The 16,718-nt window shown below is 44.2% G+C and overlaps 1 protein-coding gene across 19 annotated transcripts in view; it reads right to left on the bottom strand.

The window, feature by feature from the left end:
- Positions 1 to 16,718, bottom strand: part of DLG2 (discs large MAGUK scaffold protein 2) — a gene marked incomplete at its 3' end in the record, with an annotated part of 818,053 nt that overhangs the window by 201,318 nt on the left and 600,017 nt on the right. The window lies entirely within an intron of this gene.

Below are 16,718 nucleotides of genomic sequence, written 5' to 3' on the forward strand. Positions count from 1 at the left end.
GAGCTGCAATCCTATGCACGCTTCCCTGAAAGGAAGCCTCACTGAACCCAGTGGCCCTTACTTCTGAGTAAATGAGCATAGGATTGCACAGTCATTCCTATTAGCTCTTCCACACTAATACATCTGGTGGCAACGATCCTTTAGGTGGTGACCTCTATTTTTATGCTTATGCCGTGAAGCACCATTTACATGAATGGTGTTGTAAAGCTCAACAATTTCTCTCTCTAAATTAAACATTTAAATAGCCTAGAATCACCCTCTTGTTCGGGGTGAAGTGAGAGTGATTAATACTATGCCTCTCTAAACCAGGAATTAGCTGTACACCTGCAACTGTAAAATTGCAAGCAACCAAGCACTGTGGAAAAAAGTAGGGCAGGCAATCAGTTGAAGGTAATCTCCTGGTACATTTGCAGTTGCAGCTGAGTGTCTTTGTGGCTGGTAGCAGAGAAATGAAGTATCAGCTGGATCCACTGCTAATTTCTTACCACTGAATACTATTCAAAAGGTCCATGGAATACTTTCCCTTAAAGGTCTGGGAAATATGCACAATCAGCAGATGAGTCATTTTCTTTTGTAACTTAATTTCATACATGTGTCCACCTCTCATTATCTAACAACACAATCCTATATGGGTCTTTTATATACCCACCGTTTCTGTAGGGTAAGTATGAATAGCATTGCACTCTAGGATTTTATTTTGTTGTTTAGTCGTTTAGTCGTGTCTGACTCTTTGTGACCTCATGGATCAGCGCACGCCAGGCACTCCTGTCTTCCACTGTCTCCCGCACTTTGGTCAAACTCATGCTGGTAGCTTCGAGAACACTATCCAACCATCTCGTCCTCTATTGTCCCCTTCTCCTTGTGCCCTCAATCTTTCCCAACATCAGGGTCTTTTCCAGGGAGTCTTCTCTTCTCATGAGGTGGCCAAAGTATTGGAGCCTCAGCTTCAGGATCTGTCCTTCCAATGAGCACTCAGAGCTGATATCCTTAATAATGGAGAGGTTTGATCTTGCAGTCTCCTCCAACACCATAATTCAAAAGCATCAATTCTTCGGCGATCAGCCTTCTTTATGGTCCAGGATTTTATTACCACACTATGATTTTGTCATCACTACATACTCAACTTAAAACAAGCCTGTTTTTCCAGATACCTCTGCTACAGAATTAGGGTAAACAGATGTTGGCATCTATAGCAGATCTACCTGTGGATTGACTAGCCTACTGTTTCCATTCACCAATGATGGCAATATAAAAGGTTTATTAAACATTAAACGCACAGTCACAACATTAAACCACTGTGAAGTTCCATGCCAAGAACAAAATAAATACTTATGTGCTGTACTCAGAAAGATAGCTGAACTGCTGGAGAAAGCAGAAATCACTAAAAACAAACAAACAGTGGATCCAGACTCGAGGAGCAGAACTGTGGAAAATGGAAATTGATGCACTGCTAAGTATAGCAAGAGAACAGTCAAGATAGATGAGTGCATTTTACGAGGTCATTTTCATTTGTACTACTGGCTATCTGTTAAAACTGTTTAAAAACAGTTTCTCTCCACTCCCACAAAAACATTGTTTTCTACATGGGTGCTATTTCTTCAAATCTGCATCTTTGTGCACTCGTAATTATGTACTTTTTATCTTTCAATGAAGAACATATATAGAATCATAGAATTGCAGAGTTTGAAAGGATCCTAAGCATCATCTACTCCAATGCAATGCAGGAATTTAAGCTAAAGCATCCATGACAGATGGCCATCCAACCTCTGCTTAAAAACCTACAAGGAAGGGGAGACCACAACCTCCCGGGTGACTGTTCCCATTTCAAAAACAGCTCTTACTTTCAGAAAGTTTTTCCTGATGTTTAGTCAGAATCTCCTTTCTTGCAATTTGAAGCTTTTGGATCGAGCCCCACCCACCAAAGCAGGAGAAAACAAGCTTGTTCTGTCTTTTATGTGACAGCCCTTAAGATTTTGGAAGGTGGCTATCATATCTCCTCTTAGTCTCCTCTTTTCCAGGCTAAACATACCCAGCTCCTTCAACCGTTCCTCAGAAGGCTTGTTTTCCAGACCCTTGATCATCTTAGTTGCGCTCCTCTGCACATGTTCCAACTTGTCAACACCCTTCTTAAATGGTGGTGCCCAGAATGTTAAAAAGGTAAAGGTAAAGGACCCCTGACAGTTAAGTCCAGTTGCGGACGACTCTGGGGTTGTGGCACTAATCTCGCTTTACTGGCCGAGGGAGCCAACGTTTGTCGGCAGACAGTTTTTCCGGGTCATGTGGCCAGCATGACTAAGCCGCTTCTGGGGAAACCAGAGCAGCGCCTTTTACCTTCCCGCCAGAGGGGCACCTATTTATCTACTTGCACTTTGACTTCGAACTGCTAGGTTGGCAGGAGCAGGGACTGAGCAACGGGAGCTCACTCCGTCGCGGGAATTCGAACCGTCAACCTTCTGATTGGCAAGCCCAAAGCTCAGTGGTTTAGACCACATCGCCACCCACGTCCCATGCCCAGAACGTTATATAGGTATAAAAACATCTTCACAAAAACCATTCACATTGCTGCCTTACAAAAATATTTGGTAAAAACCTACACTGTTTTAGTCTGTTCTTGACTCCACACTTAATTCTTACACTTCCCAATCTGCACAGTACAGAAAACTTCCTGGCCCACTGAGTAAGCATGTATGGGGAGCCCTACCGCAGCAAATCATCAGCCCATCTAGTACAGCACCATTAAATGGTTGTTTAGTGGAGGCAGCAAGGGAATAAAGAAATCCTACTACTGCAATGCACTCTCCATGGGGCTACCTTTGAAGGTGACCTGGAAACTACAACTAATCTAGAATGTGGCAGCTAGACTGGTGTTGGGGAGTGGCCTCCGAGACCATATAACACTGGCCCTGAAAGACCTACATTGACTCCCAGTATGTTTCTGAAAACAATTCAAAGTGTTGGTGCTCACTTTTAAAGCCCTAAATGGCCTCGGTCCAGTATACATGAAGGAGCGTCTCCACCCCCATTGTTCTGCCCGGACACTGAAGTCCAGTGCCGAGGGCCTTTTGGTGGTTCCCTCACTGCGAGAAGTAAGGTTACAGGGAACCAGGCAGAGGGCCTTCTCGGTAGTGGCACCTGCCCTGTGGAACGCCCTCCCATCAGATGTCAAGGAAATAAGCAACTATCCTACTTTTAAAAGACACCTGAAGGCAGCCCTGTTTAGAGAAGTTTTTAATGTTTGATCTTTTATTGTGTTTTCAATATCCTGTTGGAAGCCACCCAGAGTTGCTGGGGAGGCCCGGGCGGCAGATGTGCAGGGTATAAGTAATAAATTATTATTATTATTATTATTATTATTATTATTATTATTATTATTATCATCATCATCATCATCCACTTGGTTCCAATGGTAAAGACCAAAGGGAAAGGAGGGACTGGGTTAGCTGCCCCTCCGCCTCCCTTCCTGCTCAGAGTGTGAAGTTTCACTCCCCTCTCCATGCCCTTGAGAAAGAACTTGTGTATTCAGCTGCCAATTCCCCACCCCGGCAAAAAGCAAACGAGAGAAAATTAGATATAAAAGAAGTTTTGGGATAATTGCACGCAGCAGCAGAACCAACAATATCTGCTTCGGTAATCGTAACCTGGAAAATTACCGCAGCATCTTTAATTGTAACCTTTAAATCTCCCAGGCTCTTTGCAGAGCGTTCTCAGAAAAGCCCCAAAAGCTTCAAGGAAAAAGGACAGAGCTGCTTACGCCAATTAGCATCTGCGTTACCAGCTACTTTTGATAATTGCAACTAATGTGGGGTTTCTGAGGGAGGAGAGGGAAAGGGAAGAAAAGAGCTTGAGAACTCTGAAAGTGACTGAATCAGCCACAGCTCCCACAGATGTGCCCAGGTCTGAAATGCCAAAAGTAAAAGGCAGTTCCAAAAGCCATCTGTCGAAAGTTCTGTCAAGATCCACCCAGCTGGTGCTTAGCAAATCCATGCAGGGGGGAAAAGTAGGTTTTCAGATACTAGATGATAATATTTAAGGGAGGGTGATGCTAATAAGGCAAGATATTGAGCCTAATGGGAAGGGTAGGAGCAACTTCAGATCCTAGATGCCAGGACGGGTCTCAAACTGGGACTTTAAGCAGCGAGGATCTTGCTGACGGCAGGGGCACATTTTTGTGCTTTGAGTGCTGAACTGCATTTTTCAGAGGTGCCATCTAGGCCTGACTACCTGAACTTTGAACTTAGCTAGCTGAACCTGAGAACCGATCCAATTCCACCAGGCCTAACTGAAGTCACTGCAACTTGCTTTGTTGTGAAAGGACCCCTGACAGGCTTAGATCCAGCTCCTTTCCTTCAGACTGTCACCTTGGAACTAACACACCTACCTGCTATGACCTTGGGGGCAGATTCTTCTTCTTCAGGGGATGAGGCCAGGGAGTTACAGGGGCAGGGGCTGCCCCAGAAGCACTTTAAGTACTTTTGCAAGAAGAGTCCAGTAGCCTTGTTACCTCCTCTGACTCTGAGGACTTTATCTTACAAGTCCAAGTTCAACCAGAGTCTCCCCAGCTCCACTGATGCACAGTCTACAGGAGAAAGTTTGATCCCTTTAAATCAAGAGGCAATAGCTCAGTGGTAGAACACCTGCCTTGCATGCAGAAGGTCTCAGGTTCAGTCCCCAGGTAGAGTTGGGACTATTCCTGCATTGCAGGGAGTTGGACTAGATGTTCCTTGGGATCCCTTCCAAGTTTACAATTCCATAAAAGTGGAGTTACATACAGAACAGAGCTATTTGTTGTTGTTGTTGTTTAGTCATTTAGTCGTGTCCGACTCTTTGTGACCCCATGGACCAGAGAACACCAGGCACTCCTGTCTTCCACTGCCTCCCGCAGTTTGGTCAGACTCATGTTTGTAGTTTCGAGAACGCTGTCTAACCATCTTGTCCTCTGTCGTCCCCTTCTTCTTGTGCCCTCAATCTTTCCCAACATCAGGGTCTTTTCCAGGGAGTCTTCTCTTCTCATGAGGTGGCCAAAGTATTGGAGCCTCAGCTTCACGATCTGTCCTTCCAATGAGCACTCAGGGCTGATTTCCTTCAGAATGGAGAGGTTTGATCTTCTTGCAGTCCATGGGACTCTCAAGAGTCTCCTCCAGCACCACAGTTCAAAAGCATCAATTCTTTGGCGATCAGCCTTCTTTATGGTCCAGCTCTCACTTCCATACATCACTACTGGGAAAACTATGGCTTTTACTATACGGACCTTTGTTGGCAAGGTGATGTCTCTGCTTTTTAAGATGTTGTCTAGGTTTGCCATCGCCTTTCTCCCAAGGAGCAGGCATCTTTTAATTTCGTGACTGCTGTCACCATCTGCAGTGATTATGGAGGCCAAGAAAGTAAAATCTCTCACTGCCTCCATTTCTTCCCCTTCTGTTTGCCAGGAGGTGATGGGCCCAGTGGCCATGATCTTCGTTTTTTTGATGTTGAGCTTCAGACCATATTTTGCGCTCTCCTCTTTCACCCTCATTAAAAGGTTCTTTAATTCTTCCTCACTTTCTGCCATCAAGGTTGTGTCATCTGCATATCTGAGGTTGTTGATATTTCTTCCGGCAATCTTAATTCCGGCTTGGGATTCATCCAGCCCAGCCTTTCGCATGATCAATTCTGCATATAAGTTAAATAAGCAGGGAGACAATATACAGCCTTGCCGTACTCCTTTCCCAATTTTGAACCAATCAGTTGTTCCATATCCAGTTCTAACTGTAGCTTCTTGTCCCATATAGAGATTTCTCAGGAGACAGATGAGGTGATCAGGCACTCCCATTTCTTTAACAGAGCTATAGGTCCACTCAAAGTCTTAATCTGAGCCCAACAGCTACTTCTGAAGCAACATCTGAGCTCAGCTTTCATGCAGTCCTCAGTGTGAGTCCTCCATGGAGCTGTCCAGGGTACTGTCATCTCAGCTGAGGCCAGTGCTCACATCAGAACACAGCCCTGGACTGCACTACTTATTGGGTCTAAATTTTGGAGGGCCCTGATCAAGTTGCCTTCTGTGCTCTGTTGATAGTCATTGCTTCCCCTTACTGCAAGTAATTGGCTTACTTGTTTGCAGATGGTGGACAAATATAGAAGCGGTGCTGAGCAAAGATCTGGGCCACATGCCCAAACCAGCCAACCCCACATTGTTACCTGTGTTTTTCAATTTCAAAATACGTCATCAAAAGCTTCCGAAGCAGTATACAAAATATGAGGTTTGGGGACAGGCGTGGCATAATTAGGGTGCCAGTGAGTTCCAGTGTGTAGTGTGAAGCTCTGCTCATTTGCAGATGACACCAAACTTGAAGGAGTAGCTAATACTGCTGAAGACAGAAACAGGATTCAAGATGACCTAAACAGATTGGAGAACTGGACCCAAACCAACAAATTGAATTTCAGTAGGGACAAAGATAAGGTTCTGCACAAATATAAAATTAACCTAGCCTGCCAGCAGTACATGTGAAAAGGATCTAGGGGTCTTAGTAGACCACAAGCTTAATGTAAGTCAACAGTATGATGCAGCAGCAAAAAAGGCTAATGCTATTCTTGGCTGCGTCAACCGCAGTATAGTGTCCCAATCAACGGAAGTAATAGTCCCACTCTATTCTGCCTTGGTCAGACCATACATGGAGTACTGTGTCTAGTTCTGGGCAACACTATTTAACAAGGATATTGACAAGCTGGAACATGTGCAGAGTAGGGCAACCAAGATAATCAAGGGTCTGGAAACCAAGCTTCATCCAGTGTCTGGGAAACAAATGGGGAGAATGCTGTTGCCCTCAGCTCCTGCTTTTTGGCTTCCCATGGTTGACCACTGGGAGAGGATGCTGGACTAGATGGTCCTTGGGTCTGATCCAGCAGGGCTTAGGTTTGGGGAAACAGTGCATGATGTAATGAAGTAAGGCAAAGTCTAGGTTGAGGCAAGGGAAGTATTTAAAGATTAAATAGTACCTTGGACAGCTCAGGCTGGAGACATAGTAAGAGCAGAACTTGAATGTTGTTTCAGCAACCGCCAACTTCTCCATCTACACAGCCAGCTCCGCCTTCCATTAGAGGGGCCTCTTTAAACCAAGGGACCCAGGCTGCTTTACATCTATCAGTTCCAACAGTGTGAAGGAGACTTTGATTGAACTTTAGGTTTTCATCTCAAGCCCACGGAGGCAGAGAAGGGAAGCAGGAGAGCCCCCTTTGGGCTACACATAATGGTCTCCTCTTACACTAGTTCTTCTGAAGTAGTAGAGACACCTGTGGCTGATCCCAAAGGCAATTTCCTCTCCCACTTTATATCTCCAGCTTCAGAGCCAGAAGATGGAAAGTATGACCCAGGGTGATGATAATATTAGACTTTATTTTTTCCAAGAATATACAAGCCCTTTAAAAGACACACAGGCTCCACATACTTATGAAAGTTTTTCATTAGGCCAATGCATCTGTTTCTTAAAGGCTAGCAACAGTGTCATCATCACAAAGGATAATGTGCAATGGTCATAGGCATTTCTGGCTATGAATTATTTGGGCATTTCTAGTTGTTCTTCGTTAATTGGAGCATTAAAAAGTCACTGAGCAGCACACATGCCTCCCAGGGAAATATTTTTGAATGCCACATTATTTTTAATAGATGTGTAAAGTTATCAATTTATGTAGTAAGAAGGCCAACATGATTTGTGTCAACAGTTGCAGCTTGACCTACCATAGATAATTGATTATGCTGGTTATAATCCCCACCGTTAAATTTTGTACGATGCTTGATAAGCATTTGCTCACACCCTTCTGTTACTTAGCTGAAAAGCACAGTGGTTAGAAGCAAGGGAGAGAATATCACTTGTACAATTCTGGGGTCTGGAGAGAGGCATTGCTGTGAGTAGCTGTCAGTAGAAAAGCAACTATATCTCGTAGTAAATGAAGGATCACAAAAGATCCTTTTGCACTGAGGAGGAAAGTCTTCCCCAATCACAGGTATATTGTGGTCAAAAGACTGAAGAACCATCCCATATGGAGCTGGACTATATTTAAAGCCTATATTTCTGACATATCCGGATTTCTGGTCCAAATGCAAGCATCAGTTGCTCTGTGCCTTATGTGGGAAGCTTTTTCACCCTTAGGGCATTTGGGCCTCATGCCTGATGTTCCCCATACTTGCTTTATGCTATGATCTTCAGAAATGTCAAGGTTGGATGAGCAACCACAAAGTCTCAATTCAGAAATTTCAGGCAGCAGGACCTCAGTTTGCATGGTGGAAAAGAATTGTGAATTTCTTCCCATGCAGATAACATATCTGGTGAATCAGAAGCTTCATGTGAATGTCCAGTCAAAGAGAAATCGAATTTGCATGATTCTTTGCACTAAATTTGTTTGGTTTTTTTCTAACGGGGGAGGGGGGTGGGTGTTAATATGAACTGCCCCTCCATGCCTGAGTTTGATCTATAATGCTTGGGGGAAATGTGGAAGAGACTCACCCACCAAACACTAGAGAAACCTCTGGGCTGGCTCCTTGCACCCTTCACTTTTCTCTCCTAGGACAAGTCATGACTAACATTATAGTCAACTTTCTTCAAGGACCTAGCATGGTTTCTAAGGTAGAGCTGCTTCTGAAATACATATTTCAGGATTGTGGGATTCAAGAAGCATTTCAGCTGTCACACATGTTATTCTTCATGCTGACAAATAAGTTTTCCACTTATTCAGAGGAGCTGAAATGTACAATTCATTCCATTCCTATTTAAAACCTCTGTATTCTACCTTTCTGCCTTTTAAAAAGGCAGCCACAGTGGCCATAAAATCTTTAGAATACAAAACCGTAATTGGGTTAATCCAACATAAAACCAGAACAGAATAATAAACCACAGCACTATTTTTTTAAAAATAAATATTCACATGCTCCTTGATAGTTTTTGGGAAGAGGAATGCTTTGACCTCTTTCCTTAAGGAAATGAGGGCAAATGCCAGATGAACTCTCTTACGGGGTTCCATAATCTAAGGGACACCACTAGAACGGCCCTATTTCTGTTGTTTACCAATGTGGCCACAGAAGAAGATGGAACATGAAGTAGGTCCCTCAGTTGATGACTGAATCCAGCCTTCATTTGGATTTTTCTGACTACAAGTATTATCAGCCACAGCCTACCACTGACACACGGATGGAAGTTGTAGTCCAAAACATCTGAAGAGCACCCAGTTGGGGAAGGCTGACCTGAACAATGAAGCAGGTTCATAATGTGTGTGAATTTATTCTGTTTGTTTCTGTAAATGAGTTAGCCTGAGCGTTCTCTCTCTCTCTCTCTCTCTCTCTTTCCTCGGACTTTATGCACCAGCAATGAAAGAAATCAGTGTTATAAATCTATACGAACATTATTGACTTTTGCCTAAGTATCTAATAATCTTTCTGTTCCATTGAAGATTTCTGGTAAATGTCACAGAGATAAATAAACACATGATGACATTGCCCAATCTTGCGTTGCCTGGATTGTTCATCCCCTCTGAGCCCTGTGAAGTATTCCAGATTAGCAAAGAAATATGCATAATTTCCGCTCCTGGGTAGCTGTAAATGTTATCACTTTGATGTAATTGATTATCAGTTGCTTTATTCCTTCTGGGTTTTTTTCTTCCTCTATTACACAAAAGCCACCCCTCCTTTTCTGGGTTAGTTAGCAAGCTGCATCCTGTCTTAGTTGTATAAGAGCAAAGCTACACACACAGAAGATATTTTTTCCCACACCAGGAAACCAGACGCAGCTTTCATAATTTGGTTTTTTTTGTGCTCCACCTTTGTCTTGGGCCAAACTATAGTTATGGCTCCCATCAGAACTAGAGTTTTCCCATTCTTGAAGGTAGTTTTCCCCTGTGCTGTTGGCTTGGGGCTGTCGCTCTCAACCAGGAACACAAGAAGTGTTTGGGGGAAAGGAAGGTGCCATTATCCACATGATAATCTCAGTGGTGAGTTCAAGAAAGAAGCTACGTCTATATTCCATTCTAATTTCCATCGGCCCTAGGAACTGAGATAAGCAGAAGCAGCCTGTAATTTGGACTGAGTTTATTAGAAACAATGTAAAGTGTGCCTGATCTCTGAAGGCTCAGATGGATGGGCTAGAGTTTGTCCCAGTGCCAGATTCCATAATCATAGAATTGTGGAATTTTAGAGTTGGAAGACACCCAAAGCGTCATCTAGTTCAATCCTCAATGCAGGAATCACAGCTAAGGAAACAGCATGGAACATTTACCCAGCTGATGTTAAATGGTAATCTAATGCCCCTATTAGTGCAGAAATAGTAAAAATGGTACCATTGGAGGAGCCTTGTTAAAGTGACTGTGCTTGAATGCCATCCTCTGAGGTCCTGGGCTAGACAGTTGAACTAGCTAGGCGTGCTTCCTCAAATACCATTCATAGCATCCATATCCACTACAGCTCCGTAATTTCAGGCATTCACCAAATGCCCATGAGATGGTCAATGTTCTCTTGTGATTTCTCTCTCTTAGGCATCCCTTGTAACACACATGCCATCTCTTCCTGTTCTCTTCCACAGAATTTTGACTTTCTTCCACTACCGCCCAAGAGACTGTGACGTTTTATCTGGTAATGTGCAGAAATAAAGCAGGAGATCTTGGCAGAGTGCTTGTCAGTGTTACCATAAAGCACCAATGCTGCAGCAAGCAAAGGCTCTAGCAGCTCAGCCAGCTGCTTGTGGCTGGAAAGCCAGACAGGATGTTTGTGACTGTTGCCATGGGAACAAAGGGGCAGTCCATTCTGTACTGAGCACCGGATGCTAGCTCAGTGTGTGTGTGTCATATGACCCGTACTGGATGTACTTGGGAGGAGTTTCTTCTTGCTGTTGTTGAGTGCAGACATGATTCTCTGTACTGATGTAAGAGGCAGAAATAAATGATGTAAATAGTTTTCTGTCTACTTCTTTCCCCTCCCTGGGGACACCAAAGGGGAGAGAGGAAGAACGGTGTGTTCCTCTCATACATCTGAGAAGAATCGCCGGACCTCGCCTGCTTATCAGCAGAGTGGAGACGCGGGGAGGTCGACAGGAATATCTGCCGGTGCCTACGCTGTGGCACATTCCTCTGACCCAGGCAGAATTCCAAGAGTGGCAGCCTTCGGATGGTTGCGATTCATCGGACATCTGCATGAGAGGCTGGTGGATTGTCCTCCTCTGCTCCAAGGAGGAAGAGAAGCGTCTGAAAGAAGCCAGAGGCTCCACAGACAGCTGGTGGAAAGAAGAGGTGTTTTCCAGAGCAACAAAGTTCAAGGTATGCTGCATTTCGGGCTAAAAGTGTGAACGCAGGAAGATTAATTCCCTGGTTCACGGAGCTGCGTTTCAAAGAAAACAAAAGCTCCGGAGGAAGAGGCCTGCAGCTTGAAGGCTGAAGCCTGCATTCCACAAATTTTTGTGGTAGATAAGAAGTCCTATTGAAATGCATTGTTGCTAGGTAACGGTCCTGGAAAGTTACTGGCAAAGGGGCTGGACTCTGAGTGTGAGCCTGGGAAAGCGAAACAAAATCAGAGAATGTTTCGGCTACAAGGTTTACGAGCTCTTGGAAGGGACTTTTCAATAGCAGCCTGAGTTTAGCTGCCAGGTGCAAAGAGCGTAAACAATTTGCAGTTTGCTGCGTGAGAAAGGAAAAAACAACTGTTGGATTTCACAGTTTGTTTGACAGTGTGAGCTGGAGGCTTGGCTTCAAGATGGATGCCAAGAAAGGGGGAGGTTTGCCTTGCCCACCTCCCTTAACCAATGACAATTATTCATCTTGGTCTGTAAAGATGAAGGCCCTGCTGCAGAATCAGAGGCTTTTTGATGTAATTGAAAACCCCATCCCTGCAGCACCAACCAGAGGTTGGGAGTCACAGAATGTAAGGGCCAGGACTGCTATAATTCTGTGTGTCTCAGATGATCAGTTGGTGCATGTTCAACATTTAGAAAATGCGAAAGAGGTATGGGACACGCTGCGTACAACGCATCAGAGAGATGCTGGTTCTTCAGCGTTGCTGTATTTTGAGAAATTGACCAATCTGAGACTTGCGCCTGATGGAGATGTTCAAGCGCACCTGACAGAAATGAAGTTTCTGCGTCAACAGATGGTGGAACGCAATTTCCGTCTTCAGGAGGAAGTGTTTTGCTTCATGATGATAAACAGCCTTAGCCGCACCTACAAGGTTGTTGCCAGTCAGCTTGGTTCCCTACCGGCCGCGCAGCTGACCGCGGAGAGAGTTTGTGCTGTGGTCCTGAATGAACACGACAGACTTGCTGCACTGGAAGTAAAAGACAGGGGGAGGGAAGAACAGAGTTCTAATTCCCCCACTGCTGATGCTACTAGGGAGCATGGTGTAGCATTGAGTGCTGTCCGATGCTACAATTGTGGACAGACTGGGCATCTACAGCGAAACTGTAAGAAGCCGCGCCAGTCAAGAAGAGCAAAGAGCAGCTCTACGAAGCCTGAGGCGTCAGGCAAAAGCCGTACCAAGTGCCAGATGAAACCTGCAAAGGCAATGATGGCGAAAGAACCACGCCAGATGTTGGGAACTCGTTCATAATTGACACGGGCGCAACGGTTCACATGTGCCCGCACAGAGGACTGTTTTCGACGTTGAAGAAGCAAAGCTTCACTGTGAAACAGGCCAACGGTCAGGAGTTGGAAGCGACTGGAATTGGGACTGTGTATCTTGAGAGTCTGAACTTGACTATAAGTGATGTTTACCTGATTCCAGAACTGAGATTTAATCTGCTGAGCGTGTCGCAGATTGCAAAGAAAGGACTGAAACTGTCCTATGATGCTAAAAGCTGCAAGATCTACAAAGATGGAGAACTGTTTCTTACTGCCAAAGAGAAAGATGGACTGTATTTGTTGACTTTTGATCAAAGTGATTACATGAAATGTAATTCTTCTGTTTCTAACGAAATCTCTCTTGCAGGTGTGACCAGTGTGAGCACCAAGACCAAGAAGGTCGACAGAGCATTTCAGCGGGTGTATGCTGATGTGATTGGTCCTCTAGAACCATCTAGAGGCGGTGCACGATTTTACCTTTTGTGTGTGGATTGTTTCACTAATTATTCTTGGGTTTATATGATGGAGAAACCGCAAGAAACTTTAGAAAAGTTTCAGGAGTTTTGTGACAAGGTTAAAAATATGCATGATGCTAACATTGATTGTCTTTTCACAGATGAGAAGCAAATTTTTCTGTTACAGAAGTTTCAGAAGTTCCTGGATGGAAAAGGGATAGACCACAAAGTTGCAGTCTCGCAAGAAGCGTGGAACAGGGGGGTCTGTGTAAAAGTGAACAAAGAATTGCAAAAGGGAATGAATGCGCAATTGCTGAGTTCACATTTGCCACATGAATATTGGGCCGAATCGCTAGCGTCCTATCTTCATGTGTGGCTGAGAAAGGTCTCAACAGAGTTGGGATGTTCTCCTTTTGAGAAGCTGTTCAATAGAAAACCTTCTGTTGCCTATTTTAAGGTTTTCGGGTCTCATGTGAGAACAGAAGCTCCAGGTGGAGTAAAGAATGCCAGAGGCATTTTTGTGGGTTATGAAAAAGGTCTCTACAGAGTAATTTTGTCTGAATCTGGTCAGGTGATTCTCACAAAGTTCCTAGAGAGTGCTCCAGAGCAAGAGCGGGTTGTAGAACAGACATTTCCCACAGAGGATTCTGATGATGATGATGATGATGAGTTTGATCTTATTGAGTTCAGTAGTACTGATGATGACAGCGATAGCTCAGACAGCTCAGTTGTCACAGTCATTGAGAGGAAATCTCATATAATGACTAGACCCTCAGAAGAGGAGGATGAACCATTGATTAAGCTTAGTACTGGTTCTCCAGAGAGTTCAGAGGCTGAACCAGAAAGCAGAGAAGAGCAGCAACTTTTACGTAGGTCTGAGAGAGCAACGAAGGGTGTACCACCCAAGAGGTATTCAAAGGAGTTTGCTAACCTTGCATATGTTGCTATTGTAAACGACCAAGGACAGATTGAAGCTGTGTCTGAGTCAGAGACAAAGGCACAACAGAGAGTTGTTAACCGAGGTAATGCGAAGTCACACAACCAGAGAGGTACATTGGTTAAACCAGTGGCGGGTAGTTCCAAGGGTGGAACTGAAACAACAGGGGAATGTTATAAATATAGCAACTGTTTGTTTTCTTCTCTGGATGACGCTTTGCTCGCGGCACACATTGATACTTTAGGGGGAGTATGTTACCATAAAGCACCAATGCTGCAGCAAGCAAAGGCTCTAGCAGCTCAGCCAGCTGCTTGTGGCTGGAAAGCCAGACAGGATGTTTGTGACTGTTGCCATGGGAACAAAGGGGCAGTCCATTCTGTACTGAGCACCGGATGCTAGCTCAGTGTGTGTGTGTCATATGACCCGTACTGGATGTACTTGGGAGGAGTTTCTTCTTGCTGTTGTTGAGTGCAGACATGATTCTCTGTACTGATGTAAGAGGCAGAAATAAATGATGTAAATAGTTTTCTGTCTACTTCTTTCCCCTCCCTGGGGACACCAAAGGGGAGAGAGGAAGAACGGTGTGTTCCTCTCATACATCTGAGAAGAATCGCCGGACCTCGCCTGCTTATCAGCAGAGTGGAGACGCGGGGAGGTCGACAGGAATATCTGCCGGTGCCTACGCTGTGGCACATTCCTCTGACCCAGGCAGAATTCCAACAGTCAGGTGGTAATAAACTGCAATGCCCCCAAGCACTCTTAACCCGTATTCTGTAAAGTAAGCCATAACTCTGATCCAGCCCCAATAATAAAGGTGCTCTAAAAAAGAATTGCAGTGTGGAATGACTTGCATTATTTACACTGCAATGACTTACCCTTTCTATTATTATGGGACAGAATCCATTGCGAGGGACAATCGTCATCATTTATTTGTATGCCTCCTTTCCATAGTCAAACCAAATTTTGTTTCTCGAAAAGGGGAAAGTATCATGGTGGCATAAAGATACTATAGTCAGGAATTGTGCTAAGGAACAATTCCATCGTCCAAGGAAGAGAACTGACACTGAAGAACCAATGCATGCCTAGTTAGGATGTCTTCTACTCAACAACCATCCATCCATTCGTTATTGCATTTTTCTTTCACCCTTCCTTGAAGGAGCTCAGGGTGGCGCACATGGGTTTCCCCTCTACATTTTAGCCTCAAAACAACTCTGTGAGTTAGGTTAGGCTGAGACAGGTGACTGGCGCAAGGCCACACTGAGAATTTCATGGGCTGAGCAGGGATTTGAGTCTCCCCAGTCTATGAATTTCAGTACCAAACATGCACATGTTGCCTTAGTATTAAAAATATCACCTTCAGCATCTTCGTGAACTACTCCTGTAGCTACTGAGTGCTAGAGGTCCACATATCTTTTGGGAACACACAAGCCAAAAGCAGCTAAGAAGCACAAGGTGTATTTAAACAAAAAACCTGTCAGGGGTCTCATGTGATCCAGCCTGTAGAATCCTGTTCTTAGCTTAAAGGCTTTTAGGGGAATTTTATTTCACTTCATTGGCTTTACACACATTCTCTCTCAAAGGTAGGCGCTTCATACAACTTGGACAATAGCAGCAACAAAACTCTTTAGGTATAGTTTTGCTTTCCTTAATGGTTCTCTTTGAAGAAGCTTTCTTCAGCATACAGAACAAAAATAATGTGGTAACTTGATGGTCAATCCTGTATTATTGTAAGAAAACCATCTATTTTAGTTCTGAACTGAGTGTCCAGAGTCTTCTGGGGTCAAGGTATTTAAACCTGTGCATTCCTCCTTTATTTTATTGATTACACTCATGTTTTAAATCACCCCTTACAATGAAGAAAAAGGAATATGTGGTGCGGTTGCTCTATGTTGCCATGAAAGGGAAGTGCAATGGTGAGTTGAGGTGCCTGGCTTAGAGGACTGCTGCTGAGACACTGTTGCCATCACCGAGCAGGCAGATTGCTTGCTTCTCTATCATGGGAATGTGATGGAAGCCAAGCAGTGGCATAGAATCATAAATTGTAGATGTGGAAGGACCCCAAGGGTCATCTAGTCAAACCCCCAGCAATGCAGGAATCTCAACAAGATCATACATGACAGGTGGCCATCCAATCTCTGCTTAAAAACCTCCAAGGAAGGAGAGTCCACCACCTCCCAAGGGAGTGTACTGTCAAACTGCTGTCAGAAAGTTATTCTCCTTTCTTGTAATCTGAATCCATTGGAGCAGGAATCTGAATCTCCGGAGCAGGAGAAAACAAGCTTGCTCCATCCTCCATGTGGCAGCCCTTTAGATATTTCTAGATGTCTATCCTATCTCCTCTCAGTCTCCTCTTTTCCAGGCTATATATATACAGCTCCCTCAACCATTCCTCATGACATTCAGGTGCAACACTGCAGGTGGCAGTCATTCATAGCTTTCTCCTCCGTTAATTTGCCTACAAAACAGAAGAACATCTGTTGCCACAGAAGAACAGACTGCACTATTGCCACTGAAAAAGACTCTGAAGTGTCGGGACTCTGACACACATTCAAATGTCTACAGACAATTCAAATGTCTACAGCCATTCAATTCAAATGTCTACATTCAAATGTCTACAGCCTGCCACACATTCAAATGTCTACAGACAATTGTGCTCATCATGTGGTTATTGCAGGTAAAAGACCCTAAAGCATGGCCTAGCTCCATTGCCATCACAGCTATTTCCTAAACAAGAGTAATGCATGAATAGGGCTTAAATGTCA

This window comes from Podarcis pityusensis, assembly GCF_964106645.2.
Source record: "Podarcis pityusensis genome assembly, chromosome: 4".
In the NCBI taxonomy this organism is placed as follows: domain Eukaryota; kingdom Metazoa; phylum Chordata; class Lepidosauria; order Squamata; family Lacertidae; genus Podarcis; species Podarcis pityusensis.